The following is a 20,181-nucleotide window of genomic DNA, read 5'->3' as shown; positions in this document are numbered from 1 at the left end:
CACCTTCATCAAATCTATAGAGAGAATTTACCTATGTCGGGTTATCAAGACCATGAGTTTCTTCAATAGGCGGAGGATTAGGATCATATGTTTCTTCATCAGGCGGTATATTAAGACTATGTATTTCTTCAGTAGGAGGTAAATTCTTAACATCTTCAGCTTTAATACCTTTTTCTTTCATAGATTTCTTTGCCTCTTGCATATCTTCAGGACTGAGAAATAAAACACCTCTCTTCTTCGGAGTTGGTTTAGGAATAGGCTCAGGAATTGGCTCAGGAGCTGGCTCCGGAAGTGTCCAATTATTTTCATTTGTCAACATGTTATTCAATAGAATTTCAGCTTCATCCGGTGTTCTTTCCCTGAAAACAGAACTAGCACAACTATGCAGGTAATCTCTGGAAGCATCGGTTAGTCCATTATAAAAGATATGAAGTATTTCATTTTTCTTAAGAGGATGATCAGGCAAAGCATTAAGTAATCGGAGAAGCCTCCCACAAGCTTGTGGGAGACTCTCTTCTCCAATTTGCACAAAATTATATATATCCCTCAAAGCAGCTTGTTTCTTATGAGCAGGGAAATATTTAGCAGAGAAGTAATAAATCATATCCTGGGGACTACGCACACAACCAGGATCAAGAGAATTAAACCATATCTTAGCATCACCCTTTAATGAGAACGGAAATATTTTAAGGATATAAAAGTAGCGAGTTCTCTCATCATTAGTGAACAGGGTGGCTATATCATTTAATTTAGTAAGATGTTCCACAACAGTTTCAGATTCATAGCCATGAAAAGGATCATATTCAACCAAAGTAATTATATCAGGATCAACAGAGAATTCATAATCCTTATCAGTAACACAGATAGGTGAAGTAGAAAAAGCAGGGTCAGGTTTCATTCTAGCATTAAGAGATTGCTGCTTCCATTTAGCTAATAATTTCTTAACATCATATCTATCTTTGCAGGCAAAAATTTCGTTAGCAATTGCTTCATCCATAACATAGCCCTCAGGCACAAAAGGTAATTCATATTTATTAGGGGGAGAGTCTTCATCATCACTTTCATCAATATTATCAATAATTTCATTCTCTCTAGCCCTAGCAAGTTGTTCATCAAGAAATTCACCAAGTGGCACAGTAGTATCAAGCATAGAAGTAGTTTCATCATAAGTATCATGCATAGCAGAAGTGGCATCATCAATAACATGCGACATATCAGAACGAATAGCAGAAGCAGGTTTAGGTGTTGCAAGCTTGCTCAAAACAGAAGGTGAATCAAGTGCAGAGCTAGATGGCAGTTCCTTACCTCCCCTCGTAGTTGAGGGATAAATTGTTGTCTTAGCGTCTTTCAAGTTCTTCATAGTGATCAGCAAATATAAATCCCAAGTGACTCAAAGAATAGAGCTATGCTCCCCGGCAACGGCGCCAGAAAATAGTCTTGATAACCCACAAGTATAGGGGATCGCAACAGTTTTCGAGGGTAGAGTATTCAACCCAAATTTATTGATTCGACACAAGGGGAGCCAAAGAATATTCTCAAGTGTTAGCAGTTGAGTTGTCAATTCAACCACACCTGGATAGCTTAATATCTGCAGCAAAGTATTTAGTAGCAAAGTAATATGATAGTAGTGGTAACGGTAACAAAAGTAATATTTTTGGGTTTTGTAGTGATTGTAACAATAGCAAAGGAAAAGTAAATAAGCGGAGAACAATATATGAAAAGCTCGTAGGCATTGGATCAGTGATGGAGAATTATGCCGGATGTGGTTCATCATGTAACAGTCATAACATAGGGTGACACAGAACTAGCTCCAATTCATCAATGTAATGTAGGCATGTATTCCGAGTATAGTCATACGTGCTTATGGAAAAGAACTTGCATGACATCTTTTGTCCTACCCTCCCGTGGCAGCGGGGTCCTAATGGAAACTAAGGGATATTAAGGCCTCCTTTTAATAGAGTACAGGAACAAAGCATTAGCACATAGTGAATACATGAACTCCTCAAACTATGGTCATCACCGGGAGTGGTCCCGATTATTGTCACTTCGGGGTTGCCGGATCATAACACATAGTAGGTGACTATAGACTTGCAAGATAGGATCAAGAACTCACATATATTCATGAAAACATAATAGGTTCAGATCTGAAATCATGGCACTCGGGCCCTAGTGACAAGCATTAAACATAGCAAAGTCATAGCAACATCAATCTCAGAACATAGTGGATACTAGGGATCAAACCCTAACAAAAGTAACTCGATTACATGATAGATCTCATCCAACCCATCACCGTCCAGCAAGCCTATGATGGAATTACTCACGCACGGCGGTGAGCATCATGAAATTGGTGATGGAGGATGGTTGATGATGACGACGGCGACGGATTCCCCTCTCCGGAGCCCCGAACGGACTCCAGATCAGCCCTCCCGAGAGGTTTTAGGGCTTGGCGGTGGCTCCGTGTCGTAAAATGCGATGAATCCTTCTCTCTGATTTTTTTCTCCCCGAAAGTGAATATATGGAGTTGGAGTTGAGGTCGGTGGAGCGTCAGGGGGGCCATGAGGTAGGGGCGCGCCCTAGGGGGGCAGGCGCCCCCCCCCCCCCCGCCCTCGTGGACAGGGTGTGGGCCCCCTAATGTGGATATTTCTTCCAGTATTTTTCTTATTTTCCAAATAGATGTTCCGTGGAGTTTCAGGTCATTCCGAGAACTTTTGTTTCTGCACATAAATAACACCATGGAAAGTCTGCTGAAAACAGCGTCAGTCCGGGTTAGTTCCATTCAAATCGTGCAAGTTAGAGTCCAAAACAAGGGCAAAAGTGTTTGGAAAAGTAGATACGATGGAGACGTATCAGTCGTCGCCCTCGCGAGGCATGGCCCCTCGCGAGGGTCTTGAGGGTTTGCTGATGAAGATGGGCCGTACAGGGCCACTAGTGGAGCCACGCCGTGGGCCATAGGCAGGCGAGTCTGGGGACCCCCGTTCCCAGAACGCCGACAGAATATGCAGGCTTTGTACGGTCGTGTCTCATTGGAGTGATCGTCATCCGAGCTACCTCTACTTCCTCTACACCCGAGTCGGTGAGCTAAAAGTCCACCTCCTCTTTATCCACTTATCGGTGTGTTGAATAGAGTAGAACTAGTGTGTTTAGTCGGTGACCTCATGTGCGAATGCTTATGATAATTGATCTGGATGGAATTGCAAGTTTAAGCATGCATCATTGTATGTGTATGAACATCTTTGTATCGCTGGGAAAATCCGAGTGGCCTATGTTTTGCCGGAGTGTTGATTCATTTCCGTTCCGGCAAATTTCAGGCGCTCGATATGTCCTATTTTAGCAAAGGTCATGCCGGATTTTTTCGTGAATTTAAGCATGACTTGTGCTAGAATATGTAGGAAATATCGAGTGCCCCGGATTTGTGTGTTGAGTTTCCTGCTAGTTGCCTTCGATCGATTTTCAATTAATGTTTCAACTATGAACATAGGAAATGTCTGATGACGAAAAGGATTTCGGTATTTGTGAATACTACGAAGACGAGCGCGGCCCGTGCGACGGAATCTTCCTAGTTGATGATAGGCGCTTCAGCATCAAGCTGGACGAGACCTTCGAAGTGGATACATTAAGTCACAATGACAAGTCTTTTTTCGTAATTAAGCATGATTTCTGCTTCATTTGCTTCAACTTATAATTTAAATTTTTTACTATTCTACTAGCATATCCCCTGCCATGCAAGAGTTTTTGTCTTGGATAAGATAGGTTTCAGTCCTATGAAAACTATGGAGGTAAAGAGAGTTTACTTGAAGACCGAGCATGGTTATACTTTCAACGCAAAATTATACAATGCAGACACCTACACCTATTTTGAATGCAAAACTTGGCAAGCACTATGCAAGGCTTATGCATTTGAGCCTGATATGGTTATCACCTTTGATATTCGTCCGGAAGATGATATTGAAGGTAATAGAGACATCTAGGTCGATGTGCAGACGCCTCCAGTTTTACCACTATGTGAGTTCCTCAACCATATTTATGTCTTGGATACTGTTTATTCAAAAATAGTTGACAACTAATTTCTATTGACAGCTTATTTCCATTCAAGCAAACATGTCCGGCGCTTGGTAGACATGACCATCCACTGTCCCGGGGCTGAACTAAACTGCGAGGAGATAGGTCATTATGTTTCATGGCTTCAGGATCTTAATGCTGTCAAGACAAATTATTTTCCTGGACTTAAAAATCTTAGTACTCAAAACGTGCGACCAATAGTGTTCGTATTGAACTACGGTCACATCTATTTAGGAAAGATGGTAAAAATTTTACTATTTGTCCTCAGTGCATCTTTTCCATATATTATTTTTAACCTAAACTTCATTGCTAAGTATGTTACTACGATGTTCTTCAACAGGGCCTCCCGATGAATGTTGTGCCTCATTGGATCGAGACTAAAGGTCGCATGAGAATGGTTAGTTTACGGCCAAGACATCCTACATTGCACTTTAGTGCATTCAGGATTTCTAACACCGAGGAATGCTTAATAGTCAAAGACTGGAGCAAAATTGTGAAGGATCGCAGAGAAGTACTAGGGGGCAGCAATCAGAAGCGCAACCCACAATTAGGATATAGGTTCATCTGCATGCTCCAATATGATGAAGCAAGAGTGCTACACATGTTTTATGCTATTTTACTTGAGAGAGAGCAGCAGGAGTGATTAGCTACCTAGAATGAGTTTGAAGATGATGATGTGCTACACTATGACTATGATGATTAAATAGCTAGTGTTGGTGGTAATGACTATGATGATTATTATTAGCTAGTGTTGGTGGTGATTAGATAGCTATCGTAGCTAGTGTTGGTGGTGATTAGCTAGCTAGAATGAGTTTGAAGATGATAATGTGCTACACTATGACTATGATGATTAAATAGCTAATGTTGGTGGTAATGACTATGATGATGATTAAATAGCTTGTGTTGGTGGATTAGATTCAAGTGGAGGCAACATGTGGTGCACATCGAAAGTACTACTAATCCAAACTAGATCAAGTTTGGATTAGTAGTATAGTTTCGAGATGCACCACATGCTGCCTCCACTTGAACCTAATCCACCTTCATTTACACACTGTTATAACAACCTCATAATTGGTACTGTACCAAAATTTGTATAACGGCATATAAATACACTAAAAATAAAAAATAATAATAACAGTGTACTAGTAGCGCTGGACAGGTAACACACTACTACTAGTTAGATTAGCAGTAGCGCGGGAAACAACACACGATGCGGCTATTTCTTCTTAGTAGCAGCGTTTGTCGCATGCGCTACTGCTAAGGAATAGCTATAGCGGCTTACTAGTAGCGCGGTCACGCGCGCTACTAGTAGGCTTTAAATCCGCGCTACTACTAGGCTTTTCCCTAGTAGTGAAAAGAGAAAATAAAAAGGAATAGAGAGAAAAACTTTGACTCTTGCATGAAAGTAAATACATAAAAGTAAAAGATAGGCCCTTCGCAGAGGGAAACAGAGGTTGCCATGCGCTTTTTGTTTGTATGCTCGATCTCTTAGTGAAAAAGAATATCACGTTATATTGCCCCTTATGATAACAACCTTTATTATGCAGTTTGTCGCTTTTATTCTTTGCCATCACAAGTTCGTACAACGCTCAATTTTCTCTTACACTAAATGATCCAACATTTTTAGAAGCAATTTTTATTGCCTTGTTGCACCGATGACAACGACTTGAAGGATCTTACTCAATCCATAGATAGGTGTGGTGGACTCTCAAAACAAGATTTGGGTTTAAGGGTTTTTGGATGCACAAGTGGTATCTTTACTTAGTGCAGAATTTTTGGCTAGCAAAGATAGGGGCAAGCACCAGATGTTAAAGGATCTATGACAATATAACTTCTATGTGAATACGAATAAACATAAATCATTATGTTGTCTTCCTTGTCCAACGTCAACAATTTTGGCATATAATAATTTGATGGGGGCTCACAATCACAAAAGATGTCCAAGATGGTGTATTTGCATACGAATCTTCTCTTCCCTTTTTAATTCTTTCGTGAGTTGCATCATTGACCAATGCTATGTTTGTAAATCTCCAATAAATTTTTCTACTCATACTCTTCCTTATGTGATGTCATTACTTACCATAAGATTAGCATATGATCTTTTTCATTTATTTCCTTTCTTTTTATTGAAACATGAAAGTAAAGAAAGCAAAACTCAAACTAAACTTATTATATATCTTGCACACGATTACAAGGATAGATCACTAAGCAAACTCTCAAAAGGAAAAGATCGAACTAAACTTTTATTCATCTAAAGCAAAAGATAACTATGGATCAAACTAAGATAAGTAAAGGCAAAAGATAGTGGAGGTGATACGATACTGGGGTACCTCCCCCAAGCTTGGCACAAGCCAAGGGGAGTGCCCATACCCGTTAATCAAGTTTCCTTTGGTGATGAAGAAGGAGGTGGTGGTGATGAAGTAGCGATCTTATCCTTCATGATCAAAAGATTCTCCAATCTACGGATAACGCTCCGGAGGGCGATGATATGCTCTTGCAACAGAATATTTTCACGAGTGAGATATTTATTTTGCACACGAACCGTTTCAATGATCTGGAGGGTAAGATGAGCATAGTAAGATTTAAGGATATCTTCTTCTTCCTCCTCTGTAGGCAGGGCTTGCTCGACCACCGGCGCTTGATCTCCGATGGCCTCCTTGCTCTTGCCCCCTTCGAGAGGTTCTTCGAGCTCCTCTCTCTTCAGCTCGAGCTTCATCAGCCAAGCATCCTCTTCTGCTTTGTTGGAGGAGGGAGAAGAAATGATGCTTGGCTTAACAGATCTGACCAAAACAATCAAGGAAAAGAAAACAGGAGATTTCTCTGCGATACGGTGGTCAATAGGTTCGGGGGGTAATAAAGATTTTTTATCTTGGGAAACAAGCAAACGGAAGAATAACAGAGTCCGGAAGGTACCCAGGGTGGGCACAAGACACCAGGGCGCCGCCAGGCGCGCCCTGGTGTCTTGTGCCAACCAGGGGTGCCTTCCTGGTTGTTTCGTATTTTCCTAATTTTTTAAATATTCCAAAAATGACAGAAAATATTTTTTTTGAATTTTTCGGAGTCCGTTTACTTCCCACATCACGTACCTCCTCTTTTTAACGATTCTGGAGGGTTCCGGAAGGTTTCCTTTATGTGTTCTTCCGGTGTCATAGTTTGGATAATATTACTTTCAACATTAATGGGTGTACCTGAGATATAATGTTTTATTCTTTGCCCATTGACGACCTTCGGGTTGGTAACCTCGGCATTATTTATTTTGATAGCTCCAGATTGATAAACCTCCTCGATAACATAGGGTCCTTCCCATTTGGAGAGGAGTTTTCCTGCAAAGAATCTAAAACGAGAGTTGTACAAAAGAACATATTCTCCAACCTTAAACTCACGCTTTTGGATTCTTTTATCATGCCATCTTTTAACTTTTTCTTTAAATAACTTGGCATTTCATAAGCTTGGGTTCTCCATTCATCCAATGAGTTAATATCAAATAACCTCTTTTCACTGGCAAGTTTGAAATCATAGTTGAGTTCTCTAATTTCCCAATATGCTTTATGTTCTAGGTCAAGAGGCAAATGACAAACTTTTCCATAAACCATTTTATAAGGAGACATACCCATAGGATTTTTATATGTTGTTCTATAAGCCCAAAGTGCATCGTCTAATTTTTTAGACCAATTCTTTCAAGACCTATTGACAGTTTTTTGTAATATTAACTCTATTTCTCTATTGCTAAGTTCAACTTGACCACTAGACTGAGGATGATAAGGGGATGCATTCTATGGTTAACATCATACTTAGCAAGCATTTTACGGAAAGCACCATGAATAAAATGTGAACCACCATCAGTCATTAAATATCTAGGAACTCCAAACCTTGGGAAAATAACTTCCTTAAGCATTTTAATAGAGGTGTTGTGATCAGCACTACTAGTTGGAATATCTTCTACCCACTTAGTAACATAATCAACAGCAACCAAAATATGTGTGTACCCATTAGAGGAAGGAAAAGGTCCCATGTAATTGAATCCCCAAACATCAAATGGTTCAACAGCAAGAGAATAATTCATAGACATTTCCTGACGCTTACCAATATCACCAATCCTTTGACATTCATCACAACATAAAACAAACTTACAGGCATCCTTGAAGAGATTAGGCCAATAAAAACCAGATTGCAATACCTTGTGAGCAGTTCTACCTCCCGCATGATGCCCTCCATAAGCTTCGAAGTGAAATTTCCGTAGGATTTGCCCCTGTTCATGCTCAGGTAAACAAAATCTAATAATATCATCTACTCCTTATTTATAAAGATGTGGGTCATCCCAAAAGTAGTGTCTTAAATCACAGAAGATTTTTTTCTTTTGTTGGTATGTGAAGCTAGGTGGTATATATTTAGCAACAATGTAATTAATTAGCATAGTCAGCATACCAAGGAGTGTTGTGAGAAACATTTATTGCAGCTAATTGCTCATCAGGAAAACTATCATTAATAGGTTGTGGGTCATCAAGAATATTTTCTAGCCTAGACAAGTTATCAGCCACGGGATTCTCAGCTCCCTTTCTATCAATGATATGTAAGTTAAATTCTTGCAGCAAGAGAACCCGCCTAATGAGTCTAGGTTTAGCATCTTTCTTTTCCATAAGATAGTTTATAGCAGCAAGATCGGTGTGAACAATAACTTTAGAATCAACAATGTAAGATCTGAATTTATCACAAGCAAACACCACTGCTAAGAATTCTTTTTCAGTAGCAGCATAATTTCGTTGAGCACTATCCAGAGTTTTACTACCATAATGGATAACATTTAATTTCTTATCAACTCTTTGTCCTAGAACAACACCAACAGCATAATCACTAGCATCACACATAATTTCAAAAGGCAAGTTCCAATCAGGTGGTTGAACAATAGGTGCGGAAATTAAGGCTTTCTTAAGTGTTTCAAAGGCTTCTACACAATCATCATCAAAAACAAATGGAAATTCCTTTTGTAAAAGATTTGTAAGAGTCCTAGAAATTTTAGAGAAGTCTTTAATAAACCTCCTATAGAAACCGGCATGACCAAGGAAACTACGAATACCTTTGATAACTTTAGGACATGGCATTTTCTCAATTGCATCAACTTTAGCTTTATCCTCCTCAATACCCCGTTCAGAAATTTTATGTGCCAAGACAATACCTTCATTAACCATAAAGTGGCACTTCTCCCAATTCAAGACAAGATTAGTCTGCTCGCATCTTTGCAAAACTCGATCAAGGTTGCTTAAGAAATCATCAAAAGAAGTTCCGTAAACAGAAAAATCATCCATGAAAACCTCAACAATCTTTTCACAAAATTCAGAGAATATAGCAGTCATACATCTTTTAAAGGTAGCAGGTGCATTACATAAACCAACAGGCATGCGTCTATAAGCATAAGTTCCAAAAGGACAAGTAAAGGTGGTTTTCTCTTGATCAGGTTGTGAGATAGGTATTTGAGAAAAACCAGAATATCCATCAAGGAAACGAAAATGTGTGTGCTTTGACAATCTTTCTAGCATTTGATCAATAAATGGCAGAGGGTAATGATCTTTCCTAGTAGCTTTATTTAATTTTCTAAAATCAATTACCATTCTATAGCCAGTGATAATTCTTTGTGGAATAAGTTCATTCTTGTCATTAGGAACAACAGTAATACCTCCCTTCTTAGGGACACAATGAACATGACTTACCATCTACTATCAGCTATAGGATAGATTATACCTGCTTCCAGAAGCTTCAGTATTTCAGTTCTTACTGATAACCCACAAGTATAGGGGATCGTTTGTAGCCTTCTTCGATAAATAAGAGTGTCGAACCCAACGAGGAGCTAAAGGCAGAACAAATATTCCCTCAAGTTCTATCGACCACCGATACAACTCTACGCACACATGACGTTTGCTTTACCGGAAACAAGTATGAAACTAGTTTGTAGGAGTGATGCTAGAACTAGTTTGCAAGAATAAAATTAGAAGTGCTTTGCAAGATAATAAAAGTTAGGCGTTTAGTAAAAGGGTTTGTGTCAACAAGAAAGTTATTTGTCCCTAGGCAATCGATAACAAGTACCGGTAATCATTCTTGTTATTTTATATGAGGGAGAGGCATGAGCTAACATACTTTCTCTACTTGGATCATATGCACTTATGATTGGACCCCCAGCAAGCATCCGCAACTACTAAAGATCATTAAGGTCGTGAAACCCAACCATAGCATTAAGTATCAAGTCCTCTGTACTCCCATACGTCATACCCCACCTACTCGGGTTTAAGTTTCTGTCACTCTCGCAACCCACCATAAGCGAACCATGAACATATTGCAACACCCTACAGCGGGGGGCCCTCACGTTTGCGCAAGACGGAGGGCACCCTAGGACAGCACCATAAATAAAATATACAATCATACCAACCAAGATCACGATTAACCCACAGGACAAAACGGATCTATTCAAACATCATAGGATAACCATAGATCATTGGGAAATAATATATGGAGTTGAGCACCATGTTTAAGTAGAGATTACAGCGGGGGGAAGAGGTGTTACACCGCTGCATAGAGGGGGAGCGAGTTGGTGTTGACGGTAGCAAGGTTGTTGATGTAGATCGCCGTCACGATCCTAGCCCCAGCGGCGTTCCGGCGCCACCGAAAGCGAGGGGGAGAGAGCCCCCCTCCTTCTTCTTCTTCCTTGGCCACCCCCCTAGATGGGAGGAGAGTTCCCCCTCTAGTCCATGCCCTCCATGGCTGTGGAGGGGCGAGAGCCCCTCCGAGATTGGAACTCCCTCTCTGTTCTCTTCTGTTTCGCGTTCCCCAGATCTGGCCCTTCACGGTTTCTTAAATTCCTGGAGATTCGTAACTCCGATTGCGCTGAAATTTTTACACGGTTTTTTTCCATAAATTATCTTTCTTGCGCCAGAAGAAGGGCCCCAACCGTCCTTCGAGGACGGCACAAGACACCTGGGCGCGCCAGGGGGTGCCTGGAGCGCCCTGGTGGGTTGTGGGCAGTGTGGGCCCCCGTTTGTGTTGACTCCACCTACTAAAAATCACATATATTCCAAAATAATTATACGTAATTTTTTATCGCGTTTGGACTTTGTTTGATATGGATTTTCTACAAAACAAAAACATGCAACAAATAGGAACTGGCACTGGGCAATGGACAAGTAAGTTAGTCCAAATAAATCATATAAAAAGTTGCCAAAAGTATGTAAAAGTTAAATAATATTCGCATGAAACAATCAAAAATTATAGATACGATGGAGACGTATCACTTACCACTTCTTTCATCTTAGGATTTAAATGTCGTTGGTGATCAACAACAGGTTTAGCATCAGGTTCCATATTAATTTTGTGCTGACAGAGAGTGGGACCAATGCCCTTTAAATCGTCAAGAGTATACCCAGTAGTAGCTCGGTGCTTCTTCAGAACCTTTAACAATCTTTCTTCTTCATGTTCTGAAAGGCTAGCACTAATAATAACAGGATATATCTTCTTCTCAACAAGATAAGCATATTTCAAAGTGTCAGGCAATTGTTTTAATTCAAACACAGGATCACCTTTAGGTGGAGGAGGACCTCCTAGAGTTTCAATAGGCAAATTGTGTTTAAGCAGAGGGCGTTGTTCAAAGAAAATCTTATCTATTTCATTTCTTTCATGCATATGTATATCATTCTCATGGTCTAGCAAATATTGTTCTAGTGGATCAGCAGGAGGTACAGCAATAGAAGCAAGACCAATTATTTCATCCTTACTAGGCAATTATTTCTTATGATGCTTCCTACTAAACTTAGAAAAAATAAATTCATGAGACTCATCACCAAAACTAACATCGACAGTTTGTTTCTCACAAACTATTTTAGCATTAACGGTGTTCAAGAAAGGTCTACCAAAGATAATGGGACAAAAGTCATCTTGTGGGGAACCAAGAACAAGAAAATCAGTAGCATATTTTATTTTCCCACACAAGACTTCAACATCTCTAACAATCCCAAGTGGTGTGATGGTGTCTCTATGAGCAAGTTTAATAGTAACATCTATGTCTTCTATCTCAGCGGATGCTATATCATTCATAATTTCTTGACATAAGGTAAAAGGAATAGCACTCACGCTAGCACCTATGTCACATAACCCATGATAAGTGATCTCCTATCTTAACTGAGACAACATGCATGCCAACAACGGGTCTATGTTTATCCTTTTCATCGGGTTTGGCAATTCTAGCAGCTTCATCACAGAAGTAAATAACATGCCCATCTATATTTTCAACCAGGGGATCCTTAACCATAGCAACACTAGGTTCTACCTTAATTTGTTCAGCTGGTTTAGGTGTTCTAATATAACTTTTATTGACCACAGTTGAAAGTTTACCATGTTCCTTCATCCTAACAGGGAAAGGTGGTTTTTCAATATAAGCAGTAGGAACAACTGGATCAACATTATAAATAATAGTTTCATCGTTAGCTATTACCGGTTCTTTGATTTCTTCTTTAATAGGTGTGTGATATTTAAACCACTTATCCTTAGGGAGATCAACATGAGTAGCAAAATATTCACAAAAGGAGGCTACTATCTCAAAGTCAAGTCCATATTTAGTGCTAAACTTTTGGAAAGCATCGGTATTCATAAAAGATTTAACACAATCATACTTAAGATTAATACCTGACTCTTTACCTTCGTTGAGTTCCCATTCTTCAGAGTTGCGTTTAATTCTTTCTAAAAGATCCCATCAGAATTCAATAGTCTTCTTCATAAAGGAACCAGTACAAGAAGTGTCGAGCATGGATCGATCATCATGAGAAAGCCGAGCATAAAAATTCAGAATGATAATTTCTCTTGAGAGCTCATGATTGGGGCATGAATATAACATTGACTTAAGCCTCCCCCAAGCTAGAGCGATACTTTCTCCTTCACGAGGCCAAAAATTATATATGTAATTCCGATCACGATGAACTAGATGCATAGGATAATTTTTTTGGTGGAACTCCAATTTCAATCGATTCCAATTCCAAGATCCAATATCATCGCATAGCCTATACCATGCCAATGATTTTCCCCTCAAAGATAAAGGTAAAACCTTCTTCTTAGCTTCATCTCTGGGTAAACCTGCAAGCTTAAATAATCCACAAATTTCTTCCACATATATCAAGTGCATATCAGGATGTTCGGTTCCATCTCCTGCATAAGGATTAGCTAGCAGTTGTTCTATCATACCCGAAGGAATTTCATAACCAATACTTTAGGTAGGTGCATTAGGTTGAGGGGTGACTAATTGTGGTTCCGGTCGAGGTGAAGGTACCCCGAACAAACCCCTCAAAGGATTGTTCTCCATAGTAACAAGTGACAATAAATTTCAGCACGTAGTAATAATTTTTCCTTACCAATTTCCACTTACCAAGAGCGCTTCACTCCCCGGCAATGGCGCCAGAAAAGAGCCTTGATGACCCACAAGTATAGGGGGTCAATGGTAGTCCTTACGATAAGTAAGAGTGTCAAACCCAACGAGGAGCAGAAGGAAATGACATGTAGTTTTCAGCAAGGTATTCTCTGCAAGCACTGAAATTATAAGTAATGAGTAGTTTGATAGCAAGATAATTTGTAACGAGCAAGTAACGGTAATGGTAACAAAAGTGCAGCAAGGTAGCCTAATCCTTTTGAGGCCAAGGACAGGCCAAAACGGTCTCTTTTGATAAGCAAAGCGTTCTTGAGGGTACACGGGAATTTCATCATGTTGGTTTGATTTGTGTCCGCTACTTTGATAATTTGATATGTGGGTGGACCGGTGCTTAGGTGCTGTTCTTACTTGAACAAACCTCCTACTTATGATTAACCCCCTCGCAAGCATCCGCAACTACGAGAAAAGTATTAAGAATAAATCTAACCATAGCATTAAACTTTTGGATCCAAATCAGTCCCTTACGGAATAGCACATAAACTAGGGTTTACGCTTCTGTCACTCTCGCAACCAATCATATAATAACTACTCCACAATGCATTCTCTTAGGCCCAAATATGGTGAAGTGTCATGTAGTCAACGTTCACATGACACCACTAAGGGAATCACAACATACATACCACCAAAATATCGAACACATATAAAATTCACATGATTACTTGCAACAAGATTTCTCCCATGACCTCAAGAACAAAAGTAACTACTCACAAATGATAATCATGCTCAAGATCAGAGGGGTATTAGATAGCATAATGGATCTGAACATATAATCTTCCACCAAATAAACCACATAGTAATCAACTACAAGATGTAATCAACACTACTAGTCAACCGCAAGTACCAATCTATAGTTCCGGTACAAAGATTGAACACAGGAGATGAACTAGGGTTTGAGAGGAGATGGTGTTGTTGAAGATATTGATGGAGATTGCCCTCCCCAAGATGCGAGAGTTGTTGGTGATGATGATGACGATCATCTCCCCCTGCGTGAGGGAAGTTCCCCCGGCGGAATCGCTACGCCGGAGGGCAAAAGTGCTCCTGCCCAAGTTCCGCCTCGAGACGGCGGCGCTTCGTCCCGAAAGTCCTCTCCTTATATTTTCTAGGTCAAAATGACTTATCTACCATAAGAGGGCACCGGAGGTGGGCCGAGGAGGGCACAACCTACCAGGGCGCGCCTGGGCTCCCTGGCGCGCCCAAGTGGGTTGTGCCCACCTGGTGGGCCCCCTTTGGTACTTATTGGCTCCAATATTTCTTATATACTCCATAAAAATTCCCTGTAAAGTTTCAGCTCATTTGGAGTTGTGCAGAATAGGTAGCCTGACGTAGCATTTTCAGGTCCAGAATTCCAGCTAACGGTATTCTCCCACTTTGTGTGTACCTTGCATATTATGAGAGAAAAGGCATTAGAAATACTCCAAAAAGCATTATTATGGATAAAAACAATGTAAATAATAGTAGGTAAACATGATGCAAAATGGACGTATCATGGATCTTTGTGCTAGTCTGTTCAGGCGGGGAAGGTGTGATGGCGATGGCATCTCTATGGTGGACTTGTGTCCAAGGACTCCGTCGTTGCAATGATGTTAGCTCTAGCGTCGGAATCAGCTGGAAGACGACCAATTCATGGTTGATGGTTGGCGGGTCAGGTTTCCTTCTCCGACATTGTCGTGCGGAGGTGCTAGATGTGGAGTTCGATGGCGCCTCCGGGGTGCTGCTCCGGCAGATTCTTTCAATGGTAGTGGCTTCGTCTTTGGCGGGCTACTTTGGAGGTCCAAAAAGTTGGTAATCAGCGATGGTGCCACGTCAAGTTCGGGTGAAGAGGTGATTTGTCCTGTTTTCCTTCGGTGGCCACTATGGTGGCGACGGCGGCGGGTGATGGAAGTCTACATCAAGCTTAGGGGTTCTTCGACCTTGATAGTACTTTTCTTTCTTGGATAGGGTCGTTTGGGTTGAAGCTCGGGTTCTGTTGTCTTTTTAGTTTTGTTAGGTCGATATCTACTCGGCTTGTACTTTATTCTTCATTATATGATTGAGACATGCATTACCTTACAAAATAGCTTAGCTACATATACGACATGATGTTAGCCTGTTATTTTTTCTCGAGGAAACGGCAGGAGCACTGCCTTTTCATTTCTGGTGAAAAAGAGGGTTTATGTACAGAGATGACAGGTTTTTCTAGGGAAACCTGACAAAACCCTATTAGGATTGGCGTGTTACTCTAAGTGGACCAAATCAACCAATACTGGTCGCCACTTGTGCCCTGCCGAAAGCGCTAGCCCTCAGTCTAATGTCGTCGAGCGCGATGGCCGCCACCTCCAGGTGAGTGAGGCGGGTCCGTTGAAAATGCGGCGGTTGCGCTTCTTCTAGATATTCCAGATGGTGTAGAGGAAGTGACCGCTACGCCGGCATCTTTCGTGCCTGGATAGGGGAGAGATGAACAGATCCCACCGTCGAAGACTCCCATGGGAGGCGGAAGTGTCATCGTGTTCGTCGGCGCCTCCCCAGTCCACGCCTAAACATGTGACCAAACCGCATTCGCAAATGGACAGTCCTTGCAGAGGTGAGTTGCCATCTCCGGTGCCCCAGGCATAGAGGGCATGTAGGGTCGTGCGGCCATCCGTGAATAGCGAGCATGTCGGCCGTGAGGATCTTGCCATGGAGCACCAGCCAGGAGAAGAGCTTACATTTGGGCTCCGCGTGTGCCTCCCAAATCTTCGTCGACGGGAACCTGGGGAAGGAGCCGGAGAATTGGGCCATATATGCCGAAGTCGCGGAGTAGATGCCATTAGGAGTCCAACGCCAGGTGATGGAGTCCTCCCTGTGTGGCGACGGTGTAACCTGAGAGGTCAGGGATGCGATCGAGATGAATTCCTGCAAATGCATGGGGGACTGTAGGCGGGCGACCGATCTGAACCAATTTTCATCCTCTAGCTCCTTGAACACGGTTCTTTGCTTTCTTGTGGCGATTTTGTATAATCCGGAGCCAACAGCCTTAGGGGGCCTTTTCCCGTCCAGTCATTGTGCCAGAACATAGCTTTATGGCCATTACCCTGCACGATGGAGGTGGAAGCTCTGAATAGCGCCATATCCGACTCGTCGCAAGGTAGGGCAAAGCCCACCCACTGACGATCGGGGTCGGTCCACATTAGCCATGGCCAGTGCAAGCGGAGAGCACGACCAAACCTCTCTAGGTCCGTGATGCCCAGCCCACCCAGGGCCTTTGGCCTGCACACCATCTTCCAGTTCACCAGGGAGTGCCCTCCAGTCGCATTCTCGGAGTTGTCGCCTTGCCAGATGAAGTTGCGTGTGATCTTGCCAAGCTTGTGATTGGCCCACGCCAGAAGAGGGAGCGCAGTGAGATGGTGTGTGGCGATGGCGCATAAGACTGACTTCCCCAAGGAGACTCTTCCCAGCCTCGCAAGGTTCTTTCCCTTACATCCCGGAAGCCTGCCCATTGCTTTGTCTATGATAGGTTGCAGATCAACCCGCTTGAGCCGTGAGGTATGCAGAGGAAGGCCTGTTATACATACTGCATTATTATTGTTATTTTTTTTATTATATATATGGGGTTAAAGACAGTCGTGCAGGAAATGTCGCCCCGTCGATCGTTTGACCAATGCAATATGCATGCGTTTGTAGAGCTAGCTGGTTGAGTGTAAAATGTACGTACTAGGTAGACGAACGTCTCTCACGTGACCTTGGCCTGTTGCTCCAGTCTTCGCATGTGTTGTTTGCTTGCTCGGTTCCTCGCTTCCCGGCCGTACGTGGCCGGCCTCGGGAGGGCAAAACGGGGCGGTTCATGGTCAATGGTACCAAGAAAGAAACAAAGCTCAGTAGATTCTTCGTGGTCCTTCTCCGACCTAACCTACTACCACTCAAATCGATCGATCTCGCCTGCATGGACCATCCCTTTCCTGAGAAAATAATACTCCATTCATTTTCCTTTTCTCGGACGAGAAAAAAAGAACGAAATTTCAGGATTTTGTTTTTAGAAAACAATTTTTTTGGATTTCTTTTGGAGCACTACGAAATTTTCAGGTAGAAGGCAGGACCATTTCCGGCGTGGGCTGGGCTCAGTCGTAGTCTCCATTGCATTCCAATCCAACTAACCAAGCCCGTCGTCTGCACGTGCGTGCTGAGAGAAGCAAAACGCGAGAGCAACTAGTTAACTAGCGCTCCTTCGGGAGCCTCGTAATCATCAGCGTCATTTGGCGCGCTCTTAGCCATTCACCACGTGTCGCGCTCTGGGCGCTCTCTTCGAATTTTATTTTATTTTTTCGTTTTTCTGCACGCGTTTTCGGCTTTTTAAACGGGTTTTTTCGACGTTTTGGTTTTCCACCGGTCTTCCTTAGCTTTTTGATAAAAAAATTTGAAAAAAATTTGCGCGAAAAAACGCGTTTTATTTTCTTTCGCGAGAGTCACGGTTTTGCTTCCGCGAGAGGTACGGTTTTGCTTTCGCGAGAGTCACGGCCGTGCCTCTCGGAAACAAAAAAAAAACGTGTTTTCTTTTTTTTCGCTGGAGTCACTGTTTTGCTTCCGGGAGAGGCACGGGTGTGCTTTCGCGAGAGTCACGGCCGTGCCTCTCGGAAACGAAAAAAAATGTGTTTTCTGTTTTTTTCTCTTTCGCGAGAGTCACAGTTTTGCTTCCGCGAGAGGCACGGTTGTACTTTAGCGAGAGTAACGGCAAGCCATGCCTCTCGGAAAAGGCGAAAAACGCGTTTTCTATTTTTTCCTTTCGCGAGAGTCACGGTTTTGCTTCCACGAGAGGCACGGTTGTGCTTTCGCAAGAGTCACGGTCGTGCCTCTCGGAAACGAAAAAACACGTTTTCTGTTTTTTTTCTTTCGCGAGAGTCACGGTTTTGCTTCCCCGAGAGGCATGGTTGTGCTTTCGCGAGAGTCACGGCCGTGCCTCCTCGGAAACGAAAAAACGCGTTTTCTCTTCTTTTTTTCCTTTCGCGAGAGTCACGGTTTTGCTTCTGCAAGAGGCACAGTTGTGATTTCGTGAGAGGCACGGGCGTGCCTCTTTCGGAAAGGGAAAAAACCCGTGCTCCCGGTTTGGTTTTTTCGTCCGGTTTTTTTCGTGAAAAAAAGTTTGTCAAAACCTATCAACATGGGATATAGTTTTGAAGATCTCGACGCAAGGAATCCAACGATGAAAGCGGTTCGAGATTTGGACGTACGGTTTGAGAGATAAAACATTTTGAATAAACGGATCTAGGAAAAAGGGAAAACTTTCAGGTTGTGACAAGTGGCGCGTGTTGCAACTGGAAAGTTGGAGTGATCTTTGCAACGAGTACTCCTCAACTAGTGATTTCGGCGAAACGCACCCTTTCAAGAGCAACTAATTAAGGAGTACTCCTTGGAAGCCCCCGCAAGGGTCAGTTTTGGTGGGCTGGGAGTGTGTCACTTGGTGCACTCCCAGCCGCCGTCATGTGTCACGTGTTGGACGCTCTGTTCATGTTTTTTCATTTATTTTTCCGTACGCGTTTTTGGCTTTAGATTTTTTTTTCTTTCGGCTTTTCGGTTTTCCTTAGGTTTTGGAATAAAAAATTGCGTGAAAATGTGTTTTTTTCTTACGCAAGAGGAATAGTCATGCCTCTCGAAAAAGGAAAAAACCGCATTTTTTCTTTCTTTCGTGAGAAGCACAAATTTACTTCTCATGGAGGACGGATTTGCTTCTGCAGGACGCATAATCATGCCTCTCGGAAGAGAAAAAAAGGCGTTTAATTTCTTTTTTCTTTCGTGAGAGGTACATATTTAGTTCTCAAGGAGGCACGAATTTGCTTCCGCGAGAGGCACGATCGTGCCTCTCGAAAATGGTTCCTTCGAAGAGAGGCACAAATTTACTTCCCGTAGAGGCACGGATTTTCTTCCGCGAGAGTCATCAGAAAAGAAAAAAAAGTGTTTTTTTGCGGAAGGCATAACTGTGCTTGTTTGGAAAGGAAGAAAAAAAGTGCTCCAGATTCATTTTTTTGTGTAAAAAAAGTTTCTCCAAACCTATCAAGAGGAGACTAGTTTTGAAGAACTCGACGCGAGGAATTCAATAATGAAAACGGTTCAAGATTTGGACACAAAGTTTATGAGATAAAATATTTTAAATAAGCGAATCTACGAATAAAAGGTAAACTCCCAGGTTTTGACAAGTGGCACACTACACTTGTCACAACCTAGGAAAATGGAAGTGACCTTTGCAGAGAGTGCTCCTTAATTAGTGATTTCGCACACTCCCAGCTCTCCACCGCGTGCCATTTTGGGTCGGCCCATGTGCGGGCACAATATTCCCTTTTTTTCTTTTTTTATGCTTTTCGAAATTTTTTCTTTTCTTATTCTTTTTCATTAAAATAATTATGGACTACAAAAAGTTCCAATTTTCAAAAAACATTGCCAATTAGAAAAACATGTTCGAGAAATCATAAATGTTTGTGAATTCAAAAAATATGCATTCTTTTGGAAATTATCCGGGAAATGATAAAATGTTCACGGATTCAAAACAACTTTGTGATTTTTCAAAAATGTATCCACAATAAAAGAGCTTCATGATTTAGAAAAAAAACCGGGCAATCAAGAAATGTTGACGCTCTCAAAAAATATTCGTGAATTCATAAAATGTTCACAAAAAGAAAAAAATGTGTTTCGAAATTTCAAAAAAGTCCACGCATTTCATT

This window comes from Triticum aestivum, chromosome 3D, assembly GCF_018294505.1.
Source record: "Triticum aestivum cultivar Chinese Spring chromosome 3D, IWGSC CS RefSeq v2.1, whole genome shotgun sequence".
NCBI lineage: Eukaryota > Viridiplantae > Streptophyta > Magnoliopsida > Poales > Poaceae > Triticum > Triticum aestivum.
This window is presented reverse-complemented; position numbering follows the sequence as displayed.